The sequence below is a fragment of the Hemiscyllium ocellatum genome, chromosome 32 (assembly GCF_020745735.1).
Source record: "Hemiscyllium ocellatum isolate sHemOce1 chromosome 32, sHemOce1.pat.X.cur, whole genome shotgun sequence".
In the NCBI taxonomy this organism is placed as follows: Eukaryota; Metazoa; Chordata; class Chondrichthyes; order Orectolobiformes; family Hemiscylliidae; genus Hemiscyllium; species Hemiscyllium ocellatum.
In genome coordinates, this window is record NC_083432.1 from 41993938 (window position 1) to 42014579 (window position 20642).

A 20642-nucleotide genomic window follows, 5' to 3' on the forward strand; every position below is an offset into this window, starting at 1 on the left:
CCATGTGCCAGTTAGTTCACTTGGATTTGATATAAAAGTACCTGTCCTTAGTAGCCTCAAGCAGCATCATTTCAGAGATTACTCGCTTCTTCATTTCCACAGTAGATATGATGTCAGCCACACCACCTGATGCATGCACTCCTGCATCGACAGTACACACACTGGCATCCACACTTCCAGAAATGGACATGCTAGCTCCATAGTTGCAAAACTTTGAGCTTTGCAATCCTAGAAAAAAAATCGAGCTTGAATATTCTGTTTCTCTCTCTCATTCCCCTGATATTGTGCACTTATGGATGTTCACATAATGGTTATCTGGGAATGTCTCTTTTGATGTTGACCCCACTCTCCTGCATACTCCGATCAAATGTCTAGGCTATCAACAGCAAAATGGATGAACTCAGAACCAGACGTACCTGCCAGAGGGAATTGAGAGACTGTCGTGTGCTTTGCTTCATGGAGAGTTGGCTCACCCCTGCCATTCCCAAGTTGATGGGTTCTCCATACATCACATGCATTGGACAAGGCAAAGAGTGGTGGGGTATGTTTCCTGATCAATACTTGATGGTATGCGGATGTAACAACCCTGGCAAGCCATTGCTCTCTGGACCAACAATACCTTACAGTAAAATGCTGTCCCTACTACCTACCACGAGAGTTCACCTCCACCATCCTGACAGCAGCTTACATACCACCCTATGTGGATGCGAAGAGTGCCCTAGACATGATTTACACCATCACAAACACTACAGAGATGAAATTTCCCAAGGCCGTATTCATTGTGGCTGGCAACTTCACTCCCGATTGAAATCCACTCCCAGTTGAAGACCAGGCATGCAGCATACAAGTCAGATGATCCAGACCACAATAGGAAGTTCAGATATGACCTCTACAAAGCCATCAGAGATGCCAAGAAACAGCACCATACCAAGATGGAGATCCAAACCTACCAAACAGACCCACTATCTGTGGCAAGGCCTAAACAACATCACAGGATACAAAATGGAATACAGCATGACAGTGGACAAAGATTATTCCCTCCCTGACAAGCTCAATGCTTTCTGTGCTCAGTTTGAGCAGAATGCCAGTGGCGAGGTGATGCCTGCCCTGACAGCCCCCAGACACGCCTTCCCCTTTGGTCAGTGATGCATATGTAGGAGGGAGAGGTTGAAGATGTTGGTGAATACCTTCACCAGTTGGTCCACACAGGATCTGAGTGCTCTGCTGGGGACACTGTCCAGGCCCATCGCTTTCATTGGGTTGACTCCCAGGATCTTGTCTCGTGCATGCTTTGTGCAATGTAACCTGTATGCCTCTGTCTACATCGTTTCATCTGTACATCCTTGCTTGCTCTGACCTTCTTATTCTGCTCATTGACAAAGTTTTTCACTGTACTTCAGTACATGTGACAATAAGTTAATCAATCAATTATACATGGAGATGGCCCTGAGTGAAGGATTGAGGAACCCCAGCAACTGTCGTGCATCACAGAGTTAAACACCCTCAGAAGGACAGAGATTGATGGAACACATTTAATGGAAACAAATTTGATGAAGAATTTTGACTTCATACTGCTGTGTAAAAATCAGCTCACCGCCCATTACCTGATTTTAATCTCCATTTAATGAACAGAAATGGAACTGGAAGGGATGACATGCATTTTATTGTGTGTTCTAAACTGTTGTCTAAAATCAAAATGACTTTTGGCATGTTCAATAAATCCATGTAAACTCTAATGAATAACAAAACAAACTAAATATGGTATAAGTACTTCTATTGGCACTATCACTGATCATATTGATTAGTAATGATATTGTGTTGGATGCTCAGTGATGAGAAATTAAAAGGAATTCTCTTCATAGTTAGATCCAGTCACATTTCACTACAGCAGCAGATCGGAGGAAACACGGAGAGTGCTGTCATAGAATCATGAAATGGTTAGAATCAGAAAAAGGAAGAAAGGAGCTATTTGGCCCATCTTGTTCGTGCCGACTCAAAGACACCCAGATGCCCTCTCTAATCCCATTGTCCTGCACACGGCCAATAGCAGATGCAGATCCACGGACTTTTTGAAAGAATTTAGGATCTCTGCCTCAACCTCCAAAAGTGAATTCCAGACACCCATCATCCTCAGCAAAAACAAATTCCTCACATTCCCCTCTAATCCTCTGCCACTTAGTTTGAATTGATAACCCCTGGCTTTTGAACTCTCTACCAAGGGAAAGAGGTTCTTCCTGTCTACTTTATCTCTCCCCTGCACACTCTGTATATCTCAATCATGTCACCCCTCAACCTCCTCTGTTCCGAGGAAAACAATCAACTAGGAGAAAGTGGGTGAAGAAGGGCTTATGCCCAAAACGTCGATTCTCCTGCTCCTTTGATGCTGCCCGACATGCTGCGCTTTTCCAGCAACGCATTTTTCAGCTCCGAAGAAAACAATCCCAACCTCCCAAATCTCTCCTCATAGCGACATTTCTCTAGCCCTGGCAACATTCTAACAAATGTTTAGATTAGATTCTCTACAGTGTGGAAACAGGCCCTTTGGCCCAACAAGTCCACATCGCCCCTCCAAAGAGAAGCCCATTCCCCACCTCTATATTGACCACTGAGTAACGCACCTAACACTGTGGGCAATTTAGCATGGCCAATTCACCTAACCTGCACATCTTTGCACTGAGAGAGGAAACCGGAGCATGCGGAGGAAACCCACATAGACACAGGGAGAATGTACAAACTCCACACAGACAGGTGGGAATCAAACCAAGGACCCTGATGCTGTGCGGCAGCAATGCTAACCACTGAGCCACCGTGCCACCCATTTACTTCACTCTCTCCAGAGCAATTACATCCTTCCTGTAATGTGATAACCAGAACTGCATAATATTCCAGTTGTGGTCTCACTGGTGTCGTATACTGATTCATCATTACATCCTTATTTTTGTATTGTATGCCTCTTCCAATAAGGGATAGTATTCCATATGCCTTATTTACAACTTTATCCACCTGTCCTGCTACCTTTAGGGAGCTGTGCACTTGCATGTCAAGATCTCTCACTTTATCTACCCCTCTCATTCTATTCCTGTTTACAGAGGAACCTCGATTATCCAAATATCGATTATACAAATATCAACTATCCAAATATCGGATTATCTGAAGGAGGTCCTGAGGTCCCAATAGAAACATTACGTCAAAGAGCTGTCTCAACCCTGATCGTGTCTTTTGTTAACAGGTACAAAAATTAAAAATGAACTCGGCTCATTGAAATGCTGCCGAGAACAGTCCTGGACAGTCTAGGCACCGTCTCCAAATTACTGACCTCCCGCCCTCTCTCTCTCTCTCTTCACCCACACTTTCCCTGGAGTTCTACACAGAGGTGTACCCTGAACCCCCCCCTTCAGCAGATAATCTCTCCAACATTGTCGTGTGCAAGGCAAAGTTGGAACCTGTCAAAATGTGTGTGTGTGTGTGCGTGTGTGTGTGTGCGCGTGTGCGCACTATTTAGAGACTTGCCCCACAAAGGCAGCAGCAGTCTGATTGTTAATGTCCAGTCCGGCTGCCCCAGTTGGGGGTGGGGTGGGAGGTGTGGATGGGGGTTGGACGGTGGGTGGAGGTGGACGGGGGGGTGTGTGGTTGGGGGCGGACAGGGTTGAACATGGTTGGGGGCGTGAGTGGATGGCATTGGGGGGGTGGGCGGAGTGTGGGTGGACAGGTTTGGAGGGTGGGGTCAGAGTGGACGGCGTTTGGGGGGGCGGGGTGAGAGCTGATGAAGTTTGGGGGGGCAGGGTGGGACCAGATGGGATTGGGGGTTTGTGGTGGGCAGGGGACAGGGGCTTGTGCACAGTGTGCTGCTGCCTAGTCTCCTGAACGGGGAGCAGAGTCTGAGATCCAGAGGAAATCAATTAACCGAATAATCAATTATCCGAACGAAATAGTGCCCTCCCATCTTGTTCGGATAATCGAGGTTCCTCTGTATTGTGTACTCCCTTTTACTGTTTTGATCTTGGTAAATGCATTACCTCACACTTACCAGAACTGAACTCCAAATGCCATTCTCTACCCACTCCACCATCCAACTATATCATTTTGGAGATTATCCTCTACACTGTCCACTACATAGCAATTTTTTGTGCCATCTACAAATTTCCCAATTCTCTACATTCAAGTCCAAATCATTACTGTATAAAACATACAGCAGGGGTCCCAACATCACTTGAAACAGCTTTTCATTCCATTGACCATTATGCTTTGTTTCCTGTCACTTGCAATTAAGGAATACTCTATTCTATTCTATTCCAAGCTGACTTTGGATCCAATTCAATGCATTACCCTATATCCAATGGGCTTTTACATTTTTGGACTAGTCTGCTATATGGGGTCTTGTCAAATATCTCACTAAAGTCCAATAGATAACATTCACTGCACAACCCTCAATGATCATCCTTGTCACTTCCTCAAAGAATTCAATCAACTTTGTAAGGCATGACCTCCCCTTAACAAAGCCATGCAGTGGCATTGTTGCTTTACCATTTTTATACAATAGATCCAAGTTTGCATTCCTCCAGACTTTTAGCTGTGTCTAGTGAAGATTTGAAAATAATTCTCAGAACATTGCTATTCCCTCCCCCACCACCTTCAATATCCATGGGAACAATCCACGTGATCCTGGCAACTTATCCACTTGTGAGGAATCCAGTGATGGAGGTGGGTACAAGTGCAACATCTAAAAGGCATCTGGATGGGTATATGAATAGGAAGGGTGTAGAGGGATATGAGCCAGAGGCTGTCAAATGGGACTAGATCAGATTGGGATGTCTGGTCGACATGGAGAAGAAGGGCCTGTTTCTATGCTGTATGACCCTATGACTTCCTCTCTCGTTATGATTATTTTGTCCAATATTTCACACTGTTCCTCTTGCATTACTGTATCCACATCATCCTTTTCCTTTGAAAATATAGAGAGAAAGCATAATTTAAAATTATTCCCATATCTTCTATATCTTCATACATTTCCTTCTTCATCCCTGATAGGTCCCATTCTTTTCCTTAACTATCCTTTTGCTCTTTATCTACTGATAAAACATCTTTTGATTTTCCTTTATCTTGCTTTGTAATAAATTTTCACTTCCTCTCTTTGATTTCCTTAATTCTTTTTTAACTTGATCCCTGTACTTCCTCGAGAGTAAATGAAGTGTTGTGTTGAGTTTGTGTGCACAGAAGGCCATTAGACCCTGTTCCATCTTTCCCGCTGTGGCCCTACACCTCAACTTCTTCAGTCTTCTGTCTCAAGACATTGATAGTTTGACGGAGTGATATAAATTCTTCACAAAACAAAATTCTTGAATTCACATCACTGGCTCATTTTTCTCTCATATTTGTGTGTCTGTGTTATCAACAGTCCCCTCGTCAGGAGTTTTGGGGAAAGAGCTATTTCGCAGCATCATGATGATAACTCAGAACAGTGATACTGCAACACTGGTTAAATAGCTTATCCCAAATTGAATGGTAAAGATAGAGAGAAAGAAAGATTGATTCCAATGTGTTCATTTGTAGAATGTGCTAATGTGGGCATCACTGGCTAGGATAGCATTTAGTGCCCAGAAGATAGTTATGAATCACGAGAAACCTAACTCTAATTCTAAAGGGCATAAGTGAATTGAATGGGCTTTTACAACAATCAGCGGTTACATGGTCATCACTAAGCTAACTATGTTTTAAATCCAAATTTTAAACCAAAACTAGAGGGTATTAATTTAAGTTGAGGGGAGAAGGATTTAAAAGGATGTAAGGGGCAACTTTTTCATGCAGAGGGTGGTGTGTATATGGAATGAGCTGCCAGAGGGGGTGGAGGAGGCTGGTACATTTACAACATTTAAAAGTCATCTGGATGGACACATGAATAGAAAGGGTTTAGAGGGATATGGGAGTGAAAAAATGTGTTGCTGGAAAAGTGCAGCAGGTCAGGCAGCATCCAAAGAGCAGGAGAATCGACGTTTTGGGCATGAGCCCTTCCTGAAGAAACGTTGATTCTCCTGCTCTTTGGATGCTGCCTGACCTGCTGCGCTTTTCCAGCAACACATTTTTCAGCTCTGATCTCCAGCATCTGCAGTCCTCACTTTCTCTTAGAAGAATATGGGCCATGTGCTGGTAAATGGGGCTGGATTAATTTCGGAGATCTGGTCTGCACGGATGAGTGGAACTGAAGGGTCTCTTTCCGTACTATACAATTCTATGACTATCACTCTAAATTCCACAATTTACCATCCACCGTGATGAGATTTGAAGCATGTTCTGTGAACATTAACTTGGGGTTGTTGATTACTGGTCCAATGACATCACCAGCTCCCTTTATGATGGAGAGCCCAACATTCTGCAACACCGTTCTACTGGGGACAAGCTAGAGTTCTCTGAGAAAGTAAAATTAAAATAAACAGTAAAATATTACAGCAAGGCACCAATGTAAAAGCACAGCTTTGCTTGATCAAATTAACCAGCATACAGAAGGGGTAATTAAACTTTAAAACAGCAGCTTATGTAGATGGTAACTGGAAAACATATAAAAGAGGGAGGAAATAACATTGTGAAACCAGTAAACTGGGAACTACTATCCGGTTTGTGACTGTCGGTCATGAACCTAGAGAACAGAAATGATCTTCAGATCAGAGCCTGACCATCTCTTTATACTGCTAGTATTCTGTACAAGGAGTCAGGCATGTGAACCCAATAAATAGTGTGATTTAATTCATATTTCTTCTGAGTATCTATCTGATTACTGCTGTTTCACTTTATGCAGAGAAATACAAGTCAAAAGCAAATCAGTTACCAATGTCTAAGTCTTTGCCATCCTTCAATATGTCAGCCAGTGTGATGGATGTTGGGATGTATTTATCTTTTGTGAAAAATAAAGTTCTCTTCTTTCTCTTGATGATGTACAGGGGCTTGAAGTCGTTGGAAAAATAGGGACTTACGGCAGGAATCAGTGTGCTACCATAAGGGTCAATTTCTTTCACGATTTTCTGAGTTGCTTTGTGAAACATGAGGTAAAGATCTACAAACATAAAATATGAATTGATTTATAATTATACATTGAAACTGAAACAATAAACTGGGTTAGAATGACATCGTTGTGAGAGCATTAGATATCAGTGCAGAAGTTGGCCATTGAGTTTGCTCCACAGTTCAATTAAATCATGACTGATCCAATAAATCTCAAATGCACTTTCCTGTTTTTCCCCAAAACCCTTGGTTCCCTTAAATTAATAAAAATACTAATATTAACTTATTAATTTAATATTAACATCCCAACCTCAACATGTCTCTGCGGTAAAGAACTCCACAGATTCACAACCCTTTGAGAGAAGAAATTCTCTTCATAATGATCCTAACTGGATGATCCCTTATACCTTTGTGTCCTGGACTCTCCTATAAGGGAAAACAACCTTTCCACATTTACTCTGTCAAGTTCCCTAAGAATCTTATATGTTTCAATAAGCACGGACATATGCAACATTTATGGTGTACCTCAATAGACACATAAATGGGAGGTGAACAGACAGATAGAAACCATATATGGGCAATAAGTAGTGGATCTAAATAAGGATTAGGAATTGGTGCAAGCTTGTGGGGGCGGGGGGTGGTGGTGCGAGAGGCAGCGAAGGGCCTGTTACTGTGCTGTATTGTAAAATCCAAACTTTTTACATCCATTGACTCTCCTTTAAAAAATTCTGATAAGTGTGTCAGAGTATAACAATTACATTCACAGAAATCACAACAGTGTGGAAACAGGCCATTTGGCCCAACAAGTACATACCAATCCTCCAGTGTCCCACCCAGACCCATTCCCAATTACTTTACATTTACCCCTGACTAATGCACCTAACCTACACGTGCTTGAACACCATCAGCAATTTAGCATGGCTGATTCACCTAACCTGCACATCTTTGGATTGTGGGAGGAAACTGGAGCACCCGGAGGAAACCTGCACAGACAGGGAGAAGGTGCAAACTCCACACAGACAGTTGTCCAAGGGTGGAATCGAACCCAGGTACCTGTGAGGCAGCAGTGCTAACCACTGAGCCACTGCCTAATCTATTAATTCTTATTCCTTAATTTATACAATCATGAGTGGCAACTGTTCGTCTTGCGAGAGCATGGATCTGTGCCTGGGAAGTCTTGCTTCAGTCTTTGTTCGTAGAGCAGCATCTACTGTGGCTGCAGAGGCCCACACGAGATTGGCAGTCTTGGCTGCAGTGACTACACTTGACGGCACTGTCCTCCGGTGTTGTCTTGGTGCTGTTTGATCGATGGGTGCGCTTGTCTTCAGTAGCAAGCGGGAGAAAGCGAGGACTGCAGATGCTGGAGGTCAGAGCTGAAAAATGTGTTGCTGGAAAAGCGCAGCAGGTCAGGCAGCATCCAAGGAGCAGGAGAATCGACGTTTCAGGCATAAGCCCTTCTTCAGCAGCAAGCCTCAGCTTCTCCTCTCCTCTTTTTAGAGCTCTGTGTAATGCCAGCCTCCAGCGAAAGCGATCGCTTGCAATGTCTTCCCGCCTCTCGACATTCATGCCCAGTGACTTCATATCTCTCTTGCAGACATCTTTGAAACAAAGATAAGACCATCCTTATACTCTCTGAGGCCAGTTCCCTATACAGCACGTCATTTGGGATCCTCCCATCAGAGATGCGGTGTACTTGGCCCAGCCAGCGGAGACAGTGTTGTTGGAGCAGGATGAAGAGGCTGGCTGTCTGAGTACAGGCCAGGCCCAGCCAGCGGAGACACTTGTTGGAGCAGGATGAAGACTCTGGGTGTCTGGATGCGGGCCAGGCCCAGCCAGCGGAGACACTTGTTGGAGCAGGATGAAGAGTCTGGCGGGCCAAGACCACATTAGTGGCGACCTGGTCAGTCCACTTGATGTCCAAGATGCGTCTCAGGCTATGAAGGTGGAAGGCGTTGCGATGTCGCTTTTGTCTGGAGTAGAGGTTCCAGGTCTTGCTGCCGTAAAGCAGCATGTTGAGAACGCAGGCCCTGTAGACTGCAACCTTGGTGTGCGTCATCAGCTTTCTGTTCTCCCAGACTCTCTTTGTCAGCCTAGCTAATGATGAAGCTGCTCGTCTGGTCCATCAATTGATCTCAGAGTATTGGGAGAGACTGTCCATGATGGTGGAGCTAAGGTATGTAAACTCATGGACTACATCCAGCTTGTAGTTGTTGATGGTAATGGCTGGGGGGGTGCTCAACACCTTGACCCAACACAGTTTTCTTCAGGCTAATGATCAAGCTGAAGTCCTGGCAGGCTCTTCAGAAACTGTCCATGAGGTTTAGATTAGATTAGATTAAATTCCCTACAGTGTGGAAACAGGCCCTTCGGCCCAACAAGTCCGCACTGATCCTCCGAAGAGCAACCCACCTAGACCTATCTCCCTCTGATTAATGCACCTAATTCTATGGACAATTTAGCGCAGCCAATTCACCAAACCTGCACATCTTTGGAGGAAACTGGAGCACCCGGAGGAAACCCATACAGACACAAGGATAATGTGCAAACTCCACGCAAACAGTCTGTCCAAGCTGGAATTGAACCGGGTCCCTGGCGCTGTGAGGCTGCAATGCTAACCACTGTGCCACCCTGTGTTGCAGTTGCTGTAGCAAGTGTGTTGCCAATGCCGTCTGCAAACAACATGCTTCTGATAAATACTTCACAAACCTTGGTTTTCGTTCTTAGCCGGGACAGATTGAACATCCTCCCGTCCAATGTGGTGTGGAGGTAGACACCATTAGTTGACATTCCAAAGGCGTGCTTCAGCATGACTGCGAAGAAGATATCGAATAGGGTGGGGCAAGCACACAGCCCTGTTTCACGCTGCTGCGAACGCTGAAGGCCTCCGAAGAAGAGCGGTCAAACTGAACAACACCCTTCATGTCTATGAGCAATGACAGAACTATCCTGAGGAGCCTTGGGGGACAACCAGTCCTGGCGAGGATTTTGAACAGATCGTCTCTGTTCACAATGTCGAAGCCAAACGCTAACTCAAGGACACCTCTTCCTACCTCTCCCTCGACCATGACCCCACCCCCCATCACCAAACCATCATCTCCCATACTATACAGAACCTCATCAGCTCAGGAGATCTCCCACCCGCAGCTTCCAACCTCATAGTCCGGGAACCCTGCACTGCCCAGTTCTACCGCCTTCCCAAGATCCACAAGCCTGACCACCCTGGCCGACCCATTTTCTCAGCATGCTCCTGCCCCACTGAACTCATTTCTACCTACCTCGACACTGTCCTAACCCCCCTAGTCCAGGAACTCCCCACACACGTTTGAGACACCACCCACGCCCTCCATCTCCTCCAAGACTTCCATTTCCCCGGCCCCAATGCCTCATCTTCACCAGGGATATCCAATCCCTCTACACCTCCATTCGCCATGACCAGGGCCTCCAAGCCCTCCATTTCTTCCTCTCACGACGTCTCCAACAGTACCCCTCCACCGTCACTCTCATTCGTTTGGCCAAACTGGTCCTCACCCTTAACAATTTCTCCTTCGAATCCTCCCACTTCCTCCAGACCAAAGGGGTAGCCATGGGCACACGTATGGGCCCCAGCTATGCCTGTCTCTTTGTTGGCTACGTAGGACAGTCGATCTTCTGTAATTACACCAGCACCACTCCCCAAGTCTTCCTCCGCTACATTGATGACTGCACCTCATGCTTTCGTGAAGAGGTTGAGCAATTCATCAACTTCACCAACACATTCCACCCTGACCTTAAATTTACCTGGACCATCTCTGACACCTCCCTCCCCTTCCTGAACTTCTCCATCTCCATTAATTACGACCAACTTGATACTGACATTTTTTACAAACCCACCGACTCCCACAGCTACCTGGATTACACCTCTTCTCATCCTACCTCTTGCAAAAATGCCATCCCGTATTCCCAATTCCTCCGCCTCCGCCGTATCTGCTCCCAGGAGGACCAGTTCCACCACAGAACACACCAGATGGCCTCCTTCTTTAGAGATTGCAATTTCTAAATGGTGTTAAAAATGCCCTTCAATGCATCTCGTCCACATCCCGCACCTCCGCCCTCAGACCCCACCCCTCCAATCGTAAAAAGGACAGAACACCCCTGGTGCTCACCTTCCATCCCACCAACCTTCACAACAACCAAATCATCCGCCGACATTTCCGCCACCTCCAAACAGACCCCACCACCAGGGATATAGTTCCCTCCCCACCCCTTTCCGCCTTCCGCAAAGACCATTCCCTCCGTGATTACCTGGTCAGGTCCACGTCCCCCTACAACCCACCCTCCCATCTTGGCACCTTCCCCTGCCACTGCAGGAATTGCAAAACCTGCGCCCACACCTCCTCCCTCACCTCCATCCAAGGCCAGAAAGGAGCCTTCCACATCCAAAGTTTTACCTGCACATCCACCAATATCATTTATTGTATCCGTTGCTCCTGATGCGGTCTCCTCTACATTGTGGAGACTGGGTGCCTCCTAGCAGAGCGCTTTAGGGAACATCTCCGGGACACCCACACCAATCAACCCGACCGCCCTGTGGCCCAACATTTCAATTCTCCCTCCCACTCTGCCGAGGACATGGAGGTCCTGGGCCTCCTTCACTGCCGCTCCCTCACCACCAGACGCCTGGAGGAAGAATGCCTCATCTTCCGCCTTGGAACAACACTTCAACCCCAGGTATTCAATGTGGACTTCAACAGTTCCCTCATTTCCCCTTCCCCCACCTCACCCCAGTTCCAAACTTCCAGCTCAGCACTGTCCCCATGACGTGTCCTGACTTGTCCTACCTGCCTATCTTCTTTTCCACCTATACAATCCACCCCCTTCCCCCCAACCTATCACCTTCATCCCCTCCTCCACTCACCTATTGTACTCTATGCTACTTTCTACCCACCCCCACCCTCCTCTCACTTATCTCTCTACCCTTCAGGCTCTCTGCCTGTATTCCTGATGAAGGGCTTTTGCCCGAAACGTCGATTTCACCGCTCCTCGGATGCTGCCTGAACTGCTGTGCTCTTCCAGCACCACTAATCCAGAATCTGGTTTCCAGCATCTGCAGTCATTGTATTTACCTCCCTGCCAGAGTCCCATCTCTGCTGAGCATCTCCTACAGATTCCCTAACCAGCCCCACCAGTAAAAACACATCCCTCCCTCACCAGCCCACTAAGTAAAAACATCCCCCTCCATCACCCCCACCCCCCCCAGTAAACCCCCTGCCTGTCAGCCATGCCCCCATAACATACACCCCTCACCCCTGTCCTGTGTCGGTACGGTGGGTGGGGGTTGGGGAGTGTCAGTTCGCCTCCAGCCTCGGGGAGCTGTGGATCCTGAGCCGCCAGCCCAAATGCAAGTGTGAGCTGTGCCGGCCCTTCTGCCCATCCGATTCTTGCTATCACGGCATCCACCGGCCAGGCGAGGACAGGCACAGCCAGCCCCCCCCCCCTCACACATATTTACATAATAGAGAAAACACTCAAGATGAGAATGATGCTGGAAATGCAGAAGTACTCCAATAGGAATGCTGTGAAATAACAGCAGAGGGGAAATTATTCCACATCAGTGACCCCTCCCCACTGCCCAGTGAGACAGCCCAGGACCATGGCACTCACTCACCCCTTTGATTTTATCCAGTATGCAGTCGGGAGTTTGTGCTGGGAAGTTGAGGTTTGGGGTTAATCATGTAAAAACATAAAGAAAAAGTGTGTTTGTGGATTTTCCTCAAGTCCCTCTAAGATTGGGAATCGATTGTGAGGACAGAGCTGGGATGGGGAGGGAGAATGGTGAAAGAGGGTGGTGTGAGTGAGGGGTTGCATACCAGTGGAGGGACTCTGTTGTGAAGCAGGGGTAGTGTCCCCAACACTGAGGCAGGAGGTCCCGGTTCAAATCTGCACATGTTCCATCTCTGAACAAACTGATTAGAAAACAATATCTACAATGGTAGATTGCCCCGTGTTCAGTGATTTAATCAGGAGCTGGGACTGGGGGGTTGGGGGGAAAGGGGGAGTTTTTCTGGGGGTGGAGGAGCTGGGAAGGTCCTGTTTCACTCCCTCCCTCCCGGTGAGTGACAGGATCCATCCCCCGCGGGGACCCTGAAGGAAATTCCATCGGGAGGCAGCTCAGGGCGGCTCCGGGATCGGGATTGGGATCAACTTTCACAAACTTCACAACTTTCATAAACTTCCCAAACTTTCCCAAACTTTCAAGACCCGTTCCTGACTGGAGCCGGGGGAGGGGAGCTCGGGTGGATCTCCCGGTGGTGGGGGGGTCGCGGTGGGATCTGGTTGATTCGGGTGGGCGGGACCAGATCCCTGGGATCCAGAGGCGAGATCCAGGGACATTGGATGTCCCCCGCACGGACACAAAAACCTCTCCCACTGCCTCTGAAAGTGACCCCCACCCAGAGGAGGGGCTGCACCTCCCCTCCCCCGGGGGAAGGGGGTACTGGGGGAAAGTCTGCAACCCCAGGGTGGTGGGGGGTGAGGGGGTGGGGAGTGTTGTTGGGTGGGTGATGGACTGTTATGGGGGTAAGGGAGAGGGCTCCCTGGATGAACACCCACCTCCTCATAACCACAGCCACAGTGAGTCTTACCTTTGGGTCCAGTCCTTCTGTCTCCCTCCCTCTGCCTCACGCTGGCTCTATTTAAAGGTTCTTTCACCCACCCTCCTCTCAGAGAGTCCCACCCCCTCAACCTCCGCCGCCTTGAGATACAAGAAGTTGTCCCATTCCTGTCTGAATTGTGAAAGATGGGGGTGGGCGTTTCTCTGCGTTACAAATGTGACTACAACTCAAAAATGCCTAAATAATGTTTTCTTTAATTTCAAAAATACACTTTGACTTTGACTCTCACTGAAAATCCCAAGAGCTCTTTTCCACGTGCGATGCTAATACATACATATGTTGGGTAAAGTGGCTAAGCACCTTTAAGATGTCCTGGGGCTCAGCAAGTCTGGCAGCATTAGTGAAGAGTAAGTCAAAGTAGCTTTGAGTCCAAAGACCCTCCTTCAAAACACTGGACTCCAAACGTTAACTCTGCTTTCCAGCAATTTCTGTTTTTGTTTCAGCTTCTGCAGTTTTCTTAATATATATTAGAATGCTTTGGTATCTCCTCATACTGTGAAACAATTTAAATGCAAATTTCCCTTTTCACTTCAAAAATGTCCAGGAGCGGGGTTGGTGGCTGAGTTTTGTTTTCTTACTCCTTTGACTATGTCCTTCCTACAGTGTTTAGACATCAATGTGAAACTTTCAGTGCAGAGCAACATTTGGGCTTTCCAGTCTGAAAATAGCAGAGTTCAGAAGTAATTTCAAATTTACCTCCTAGAAATATAGAATATCAGGGCAGGCCATTTGGCCTTTGAAGCTTGCTCTGCTGTTCAATATCATTATGCCTGATCAAGCAGAATTAGTGCCCTGTTCCTGATTTCTTCACATATCAGAGTCATAGGGTGAAAGAGCTATACACCAAAAAAGCAGATCCTTCAGTTCACGCTGACCACAATCCGAAATTAAACTAGTCCCAACTGCCTGCATTTGACTCATACCCTTCCAAACATTTCTTAATTCTGTACTTATCCAAATGTCTTTAAAATTTTGTAACAATCCTTTGTCATTTACATAAATGATTTGAATGCGAGCATAAGAGGTACAGTTAGTAAGTTTGCAGATGACACCAAAATTGGAGGTGTCGTGGACAGCAAAACGGGTTACCTTGGATTACAACAGGATCTGGTCCAGATGGGCCAATGGGCTAAAAAGTGGCAGATGGAGTTTAATTCAGATAAATGCGAGTTGCTGCATTTTAGGAAAGCAAATCTTAGCAGGACTTATACACTTAATGGTAAGGTCCTAGGGAGTGTTGCTGAACAAAGAGACCTTGGAGTGCAGGTTCATAGCTCCTTGAAAGTGGAGTCATAGGTGGATAGGATAGTGAAGGCAGCGTTTGGTATGCTTTCCTTTATTGGTCAGAGCATTGAGTACAGAAGTTGGGAGGTCATTTTGCGGCTGTACAGGACATTGGTTAGGCCACTGTTGGAATATTGCGTGCAATTCTGGTCTCCTTCCTATCAGAAAGATGTTGTGAAACTTGAAAGGGTTCAGAAAAGATTTACAAGGATGTTGCCAGGGTTGGAGGATCTGAGCTACAGGGAGAGGCTGAACAGACAGGGGCTGTTTTCCCTGGAGCGTCGGAGGCTGAGGGGTGACCTTATAAAGGTTTACAAAATTATGAGGAGCATGGATAGGGTAATTAGACAAAGTCTTTTCCGTGGGGTCGGGGAGTCCAGAACTGGAGGGCATAGGTTTAGGGTGAGAGGGGAAATTTATAAAAGAGACTTAAGGGGCAACTTTTTCATGCAGAGGGGGATACGTGTATGGAATGAGCTGCCAGAGGATGTGGTGGAGGTTGGTACAATTGCAACAATTAAGAGGCATTTGGATGGGTATATGAATGGGTGCTGGCAGGTGGGACTAGATTGGGTTGGAATATCTGGTCGGCATGAACGAGTTGGACCGAAGGGTTTGTTTCCATGCTGTACATCTCTATGACTCTCCATCCACTCCTTAAAACTCAAACCCTTCATTCCGGTCAATATTTTGGTAAATCATTTCTGAACCCCCCTCCAGCTTAATGGCATCTTCCCTCTACCAGGGTGAACAGAACTGGACACAGTATTATAGAAGAGGGCTCACTATGACCTGCACAACTTCAACATGATGTCCCAACTGTTATACCCAGAGATCTTAGCAATGATGGCAAGTGTGCTAAGCATCTTCTTAACACCCTGTGTGCATGTGGCACAAATGTCAAAAAAATATGTACACAAACCCCTAGGTTTTTTAGATTAGACTTACAGTGTGGAAACAGGCCCTTCGGCCCAACAAGTCCACACCGACCCGCCACCCACCCATACATTTACCCCTTACCTAACACTATGGGCAATTTAGCATGGCCAATTCACCTGACCCGCACATCTTTGGACTGTGGGAGGAAACCGGAGCACCTGGAGGAAACCCACGCAGACACGGGGAGAACGTGCAAACTCTACACAGTCAGTCGCCTGAGTCGGGATCTGAACCCGGGTCTCAGGTGCTGTGAGGCAGCAGTGCTAACCACTGTGCCACCGTGCCGCCCACGGTCTCTCTGTTCAACCAAACTATCCAGGCCTCTACATGACAAACATATCTATCTCCTTCTTAAAAATATTACAATTTTGGCTTCACCACTCTCTGGATGAAGGAATTCTTCTTTCTCAATACTGAACGGACTACCCAATATCCTTAGCATAATTCTGGACTCTACAGCTGTAGACCACATCCTTTCTGCATTTACTCCATTGTGTCCTGTGAGAATTTTATAGGTTTCTATGGGATCATTCCTCTTCTAAACCTCATGAATACATTACCAACTGATCCAGCCTCTCTTCATACATCAGAAATCAGTCCTGATTAAGTATTAAATATTCACAGGTCCTACATGTCATCATTTCTGGGTTTCTACGATGCAACACCCTCACTTATTCCCTGCCAACGTTAGGGTACAGAATGCAGGCCAAGATGCACCACCAGTCCATGGTCTCTGACCTGAGAAATGAAACAAACACAGACAATTCTGGAGAAACTCAACAGATCTGGCAGCATTTGTGGAGAGAGAAGCAGAGTTAATGTTTTGAGTCCAGTGAAGCTTTTGCAGAAGACTTAGGAATGGATGTCTGAATGTGGATTCATAATTTTTGGAGGAGAATGCTGGTGAATGTTTTAAAAAATCAGCTGATTTGGATGAGTCACAACCCACCTTCTGCACATGAGCTCCCTCTTTATTGAATTCACATTCCACCACCTTCCATGTGGAATTTGATCCCCGTCATGACCCAGAGCCTCTGGATTATCAGACCAGTAATAATTCCATTACCTTCACCCAACTCCCAAATGATTTCTAATGGACTTGTTTGGACACCACCATTGTAGGCTGAATCTCAAACAATGACAAGACAGAATACAAGAAAGACGCAGAGTACTTGGTGGCATAGTGTAAAGATTTTTATAGATACACCATAGAAAGCGTTCTATCCTGATGCTTCACGGCTTGGTATAATAACTGTTTTACACAGAACTGTAAGAAACTACAGAGATTCGTGAACACAGCCGAGTCCATCACACAAGCCAGCCTTCCATCCAATGGCTCCATCCACACATCTCATCACCTCTTCTTCCACCATGTTCTGTTGGGCAGAAGATATGAAAACTTACATACATGCACCAACAGATACAAGAACAGCTTTTTCCTCGCTGTGATTAGAATTCAGAATTCAATTTTGAAATTTAATGTTGATCTCTGTCTTGGTGCACCGTCACTGCAGCTGTAACATTGTATCTCTTGTTCTGTTCTATTATCCTATTAATGCACTTTATATGGTATCATCTGCTTGTACTGCACACAAAACAGAAGTTTCAATTGTACCTAGGTCCATGTGACAATAATAAATCAAATCCAAACACACCTCTGTGGCAGGTAGGGATTTGTATCCAGACCTTCTGACCCAGAGACAGGGACAATATCACTAAACAACAGGACTCTCTTGAAATAGCTTTCTTTTTGTCTTAGATTCCAGTTCACACACCCAGTGGGCTCACATTACACCATTCGTTTCAAGGCATGATATTTGTGGTCATGTGGTACAAGTGACTGGTCCACTTGGCATGGCATTATTTGAGAACTCATCTGAGCAAGCTGATTAAAATTACATATGAAGGACTTGGTGCTGTATCTTCAACTGGGGTGGGTGGGTGAGGGGGGAGTGTGGGGTGGTCACTAGGAGATGATATTCAGCTTTGCCTGGTGTTGTGTAATGCTGAAACTGGGTACTTTGAAGACAGCGTATTCTTAACAAGAAAAAGTTCCAAAAGAAGAAGAAACACACTTGGGCGGAAGCAGCCTTGAGGAAACTCGAGTGAAACAAAAACTTTCACAACAGGAATCATCTCAAAGCAAAACTGCCCCTTCCCTGGATGCTGTCTGAGACATTGCATTTGACACTTTGGCTCAGTTCATGGCAAATTGTAAATGAGGAGATTCAATTTTCATTTTACACTAGTGTTTCTGACAGAAAATGCTATAAACACACACACGCGCAAATTAGTCAAACGTAGCAGCAGATTACAGCAAAATGTCGCTTTCCGGCTGAGGTGAGATGAGGGGTGACCAAATGTCAAAGGTGGTGAATAATGACAGTGACAAAAGTTAATGAGGAGACGATTGAGGTGGGGAAGGTCAGAGAGCATTTAGCAGCACTGGTAGGAGCCATGGACCATCCAGGAACAGAATCTCTCCAGGGAGTGGGAAAACAAACAATGAAAGAAAATGGAAACACTGGGATATGGACCTTTCATTATTTGTATCTGTAGTGATTGGAACCAGGTGGGTCTAGTTGAATATGAGATCCATGATTCTGTTATTAACTTGGACCAATCAGGAACTCCGAGCTGATCAAAACAAATAGCTCTCTGAAGAAAGGGAAAAAAAAACAAATAGCTCTCTGGCAAGGGGTGGACTGAGAACCGGAAGGTGGGTAGGGGCAGGCTGCCTTAGAGTGGTCGAAAGGTGGGAGCTTGCTGGGTCTGTATTGTCTGCACTTCTGTATGTAACCGTATTGTTTAATGTACAAATGTCATTGTCACTGTCTTATGTGGAACTGGGATTTGAGGGTTGTCCTCATCTCCCTGTAAAATGGTCAAACGGTAGGGTTTGGGGCCTAGCTTTGCTGCTCCTCTCCCTCGTAAAATTGCTGTCTCTTGTGTACAGCTGTAAATGTTAACTTTTTTTTGTAAACTGTTTTGTAATTTGTTTGATTAAAATAAAAAAAAACAAACAGGGAATTTGACCACTTGGGTATTTCTTTTCTTCCTGGTGGTGGAAATTTGAATAAAGATTCATGCACCTTGTGTCTTTCACTGTGTCTCACACCTGCACACACAAAAAAAAATGATGTCTGGCACCCTGCTTAATCTGAGAGCTGCCTCTTGAGGGAGCTGGATCAGAGTGTGTGTGTGTGTGTGTGTGTGTGTGTGTGTGCGCGCGCGCGCGCACACATGCAAAGACACTCCTCCTTGACTGTGTCTGAGAGGAAGGGGACTGTCCCTGGACCAGCTGCCCCACATCGAGAGAGCTTCAGGAAGGAAGAGGAGGCAGAAGCAGAAGGTGGTGAGAGTTCTGAGTCCTGGGCCTGCTTTTGGAGCTGCAGCCTGGGCCTAACCCAGGTCAAGGGAGTGTTGCTGCTGACCTGGGGTCCACTCCCACTGCTGGTCTCTGGGACCCTGCCCAGACCTACTCCAGCTGTTACTGCTTGGGGCCTGCCTCACTGCTGCTGCCTGGGACTCGCCTTGGGGCCCCTCCCAGGATGTCCACCACTGCTGCTGCCTGGGACGTGTCGTGGGGACCCTCCCCAACAGGTCTGCCCCTACCGCTGCAACCAAGGGCCAGCCTAGGACTTGCCTGAGGCCTGCCTCCACTCCTGCTGCCTGGGACTCGCATTGGGCCCCTCCCCACTGCTGCGACCTGAGGCCCACCTTCACCGCTGCTGCCCGGGACTAAAAGTTTGTGGCTGCCTGGGACTTGCCTTGGGGACCCCCCTCCAACAGGCCTGCCCCCACTGCTGTGACCAAGGGCCTACCTGGGACTCACTCTGGTACTGCCTGGAACTTGCCTGAAGCCTGCCTCCACCGCTGCTGCTGCCTGGGGACCTGACTGGACTCGTCAAGCCTGTGGAAGACAGCAAGGCATAGTGAACACAAAGGTCGCAGGGCCCAGCTGAACCTATGCCGGGGTAGCAACTGCCTTAGCTGTCCCAAATCCAGCTGCAACTGCGACCCTCTTCAGGCACCTGACTAAACATCTGGGGGTCAAGGCCTATCCACACCCCAATATGACCATCGAGGCCTGCAACAAGGCCATGGCTAGTGTGGTCGGCTCACTAGCCATCAGGACTGCGTCCTGGATGTATGGGAAGGCCATCTTCTTCCTGAAGACCGAGCAGGCGGCCTACCTGGCTGTGGAGAGGGGGCTCACTGTGGGTGGGACACATCTGCCTGTCGACCCTTTTGGAGGTTACGGTCCAGAGGGTCGTGATCTCCAACGTGCCAGTGAGCTCCATCTTCCCCACATAACATCTTGGGGGAGATCCGGTCAGGTGTCCAAGCGCTCCTGCTCAGTCTTAAGGACCCTGCCCTGCGGCACGTATACTCCTTCCGACGACAGATGTTTATTTGCCTGGCCCGAGAGGAGGTCACCGAGGGCTCCTTTACCCTCCTCCACGAGGGCGCGGCCTACCGCGTCTTCTGGATGGCAGACAGTGTGTGGTGCCACCTGTGCCATGAGGTGGGGCACATAAAAAACTGCCCCACCCAGAAGGCTGGCCAGCCCACGCCAACGGCTGAGGGTGGTGCCGCCGCCCCCACTCCCCCTCCCCCGAAAACAACACCACAAGCCCCAGCAGCGGGGCTAAGCCAGAGGCTTCCAATGCCTCAGCCTCTGGTGGGGACAGGGGTGAGCGTCCAAACGGCCAGAAGGCGCTCAGGAAGACGCAACGCGTCAGGCCCGCCCATGGGGAGACCACCCTATCCCCT

At 47.3% G+C, this 20642-nt stretch overlaps 1 long non-coding RNA gene across 1 annotated transcript; it reads left to right on the plus strand.

Annotated features, from left to right (window-relative positions):
* The first annotated feature begins 3144 nt into the window (after window positions 1–3144).
* On the plus strand, window positions 3145–17271 carry LOC132830816 (uncharacterized). Its single transcript, XR_009646442.1, has 3 exons — window positions 3145–3229; window positions 6933–7037; window positions 17132–17271. It is a non-coding gene; the product is annotated as an uncharacterized LOC132830816 (long non-coding RNA).
* Window positions 17272–20642: the final 3371 nt, after the last annotated feature.